A 4,031-nucleotide genomic window follows, 5' to 3' on the forward strand; every position below is an offset into this window, starting at 1 on the left:
TTGGATCTAGTTTATTTACCGTTGTACTTTCTTTACATTCGCTGTTTTATATTTTTCTATTTAAAGCCCTGTAATCTCTTCAAGGAAATATAGATTAGTTTCTTCTTCACTGTTCATCTCCTCCGGTTCTACCTTCTTCCTCATCCCGTCTCAGGGATTCTCACACAATGGCAGCCTTTCATCTTCAAGCTTCGGTGCGGCTATATTCCTTAATCCTGTCGCCATTATTCCCCTTGTTTCCTTCTCCACCAGCTTCTCCTTCTTGGTAACAAACCCTAGCCAAGATTTCACCTCTTCCGGTCGCAATGCCATCGCTTTCTTCTTGCTCCCCAAAAGCTCCATATCCGCTCTGTTTCAGTCCCCGACGCCGTCAAGAACGCCTCTTTCTTATTTCTCGAATTCGCAAGCGTCAATCATGTAGCGGCGAGAATCAGCATCCACTACAAAGAAGGCGGAATGGCGGTGAGGGTTTCAGCAGGAGAACCCCGCATAAAGATCAAAGAAGAAAGCCGCAATTTCATCTCGAAGCATTTCGTCGAACACATCTACGCTGGTTTCTTCTCCTTAAAGTAGAACAGTTCTGAGTCCCTTGTAATCCAAAGCTGGAGCCTTTCTTCTTCAATCTTCCATCGCAACAACCCACAAAGCATTTGGCGAATCAAACTTCAATCAACTAAAGCTCTCAAATACTCTCCTAGCAAAACTGTCCTCATCCTCATCAGAGCAAGCATCCTTGCAACATCCGCCGTGAACATCCTCTCTCGAAGTTTAGTAAACAAGTTATCTATTGTGTAGTCCCACTCTCCCTCTTTCCCTCTAAAGCTTCGTTTGGCTACCCAATATATTTTGTAAAGGGGAGTTTCAAAAATATTGGTTGAGAAAATGGAGGTTTGTAATATAATGGAGGTTTGAGAGAATGAAGGTTCGTAATATAATGCCTCTCAAAAGCCTTCTACATACAACCCAAAGCCATCATAAAGCATGAATATAATGCCGTCCCTTGCAAGATCCTACAAGCACCTTACATCGCTATATATTTTTCTATTTATATTGAGATATTAACCCTATCCTTTTTTTAATATTAAACTTATCCTTAGCAAATCTTTTTGAACAATTTTTATGCGTGCAACATTCCATCTACCTATCTTTCTTCCTATACTTCTAACACTAATTTTATCAATTTGTCTAATAGCTCATTTTTTACCCTTTGTTGTAAATTTACAAATCACCTAAATCTAATTTCGATCATCTCATTTTCAATAGATGCAACTCCAACATTTTTCTATTATAATGTTTTTGTAGGAATCTTCTTAAATACAACTAAATGAGAACATCAAAAGTTGCAATAATAAATTTAAACTATTAACATTGACTATTTCATAAAAATTAATATCCTTATTTATGCATAATCCTAGGTTAAAAACTGAAGTTGGGAATATATAACTATATATTAGGATGAAATAATGATGTTCACAAACATCATAAGATTCAAAAGCATAAAAAAAAAAAAAAGCCATGAGAATGTCAATTAAAATATGAATTATAGTTTAAAAGATAACCTTTAAATGGGGGAAGGAGTTAACAATTTCAATCATTTATGTAATTTTTTAAAAGTGCTTTTCCATAATTTGCCAAAAATGATCAAAAACATATCATAAGGATATTTCAATTTGCTCCTACCTTACAAATAGCATCAATTTCATCAAATATGATGACATGTAAGTCACTTTGATCACCAGAATGCAAATCAAATGAGAAGAAATAATAATATAAAAGACTATTACTGGCATCAAATTCATCTATAGTATTAAAAGGTTGGTTCTTTACCTCATGTCCTTTATTCTTGATCTGCATCTGTAAATAAATCCCTCAATTTTTTCTCTGTTTCTCCAACATATTTGCTCAATACTTCAAGTCCATTAACAATCTAAACATTTAGAAATAGTCATGATTTATTATTAACAATATACCAACATACATATAAAATAGAATAAAAGCTTGAACTCTGTGCTCCCTACAAAACTAAAGGAACAATTAGCATTGAATAGAGCATTAACAATAAGTAGAAGCTAAAAGCATTGAAGGAAAATTGGTGAAACTACTGATCATACATAAAGTTAGTTTCTTTAACTTGTATGAACTATAAAAAGTAGACTTTTAATTAGCTTAAGGAGTAATTTAGTTAAAAAATTAAAAAAGAACAAATATGAAACTTAATTATCTGGTTTCAATAGAAACCGATATTTCTTTGTCTGGTTTCTCCTTTGACCGCGTTTTCAAAAGAAACCAGAACATGAAATTATGATTTCTTAAGAAACAGGATTAATAAATTCGGGTTTCTTAAGAAACCAAAATTTCAAGCTCTAATTTCTTAAGAAACCAATTTTTGTTCAAATAAATAGAAAGTAATAAAATGACATTTTATGAAAACTGAAATAGTAAAAGTTATTAAATGTTTTTAAAAAGTTATTGGCATTTTAATAAATTGGTGTTTTATAAAAAGTTATAAAATCTTCTCCAATCTCACTTAGCATATGAATACTCTCTAACTCAGTTCTCCAAAATACTATACAAGAAATTTGTGAATGCTTGCCAATGAAAAAGAAAGTATGAATACTTTCCAACACTCTCCAAGACACTTTATGAAAAAATTATAAATGCCCACAAGTGAAAAAAGAAAGTATATGATTGCTCTCCAATATTTCTAAGAATGGAATTTAAGAAATAAATTATACATCTCTCCTAGTGGCATTTCATCAAACAACTGATATACAATACTTGTAAAATTACATGAAGTAAACTGATATGAAAATCACGCTTTACACTTATACATAATTATGAAAATGCTATACTAACACTATTGCAAAATAATCAACTTAAAATCAGCCATGATTCCAACTTTTTTATTATTTCTGCATCAAGAAACAAGCTCTATTGAACAGAGATTTTACTTTCAAGAGAAAAAAATATAGAGAGGGATGGGTCATGTAGTATTCGTGATTCTCTCAGAGGAACGAGAGAGGGTCTCGCGATTAATAGCGAAGAGACGGACGGGGATTCGGTTCAACCCGCCCGAACCGCATCTTTGACTAGGCTTTTTTAATTACAGAGTGCGTACAAAAATTTGATACACACTGTGTATACTGTGTACACTCACATATCTGCATATTTCTTCCCATATGGACTCCGTACGGAATAATTTCTCCATTTTTAAGCCTACACTATTATGCTGATGACTACTTACACAATCACCTACACACCGAAATAGCTAAATCTCACAAATTCAGAAATAGAAAGAACTTCACTGGAAATCATCTTTGGCTGATAAATTCAATCATAGAACACTTGTCAAAAACAAAACAAAAAGATCTGAAATGTAAATAATACAACCGATGGGACTACCAACCTCTTCAAAACCACACTGACATTTCCAGCAACTTGCTACAACATTGAATCTGCAACTACTTTTACATCTCACTTAATAGCCTCTTGCATTTTAATGGGAAACATTCTTTGGCGATTAAAGTCTAAGTCTTTGATGTTTTCCTTTCCATCTGACAAGTAAATTTTAGGAATTCGAATTCTATTGATCTAATGTAGCAAGTAATAAAGTTTCACTTGTATGCAACCACACTCTAGTTGTTGAGCACATAACTGGGAAAAGAATGAACATTTCCAACAAAGGAACAATAAGCACTTGCGGATCTTCTTCCAGATATTTACAAACAAAAATAAATCTTTAATCCGGAAAATAACCTTCACTTCTTGAAACAGAAGCAGCAGACATCCTGAAGTAATAACCATGAGGAGATAAAGATCAGATTTCCATTGACAGAAAACTCAAATAGCATCAAAGATTTTAAAAAATGGAATTCTGATGTGACAACTTGAGGATGACTTAGCTATGCATGGCACGTAATGGCTATTAAAATCTTTTAGAACCTCTAAAATTATATAGGAGAGAGGAATTGAGCACAGGTTACAACATGATACAAATGTTTCTCAAAATCAATTTGGATTCATACAGAGTA

The sequence above is a fragment of the Dendrobium catenatum genome, unplaced genomic scaffold (assembly GCF_001605985.2).
Source record: "Dendrobium catenatum unplaced genomic scaffold, ASM160598v2 fragScaff_scaffold_1400, whole genome shotgun sequence".
Taxonomy (NCBI): domain Eukaryota; kingdom Viridiplantae; phylum Streptophyta; class Magnoliopsida; order Asparagales; family Orchidaceae; genus Dendrobium; species Dendrobium catenatum.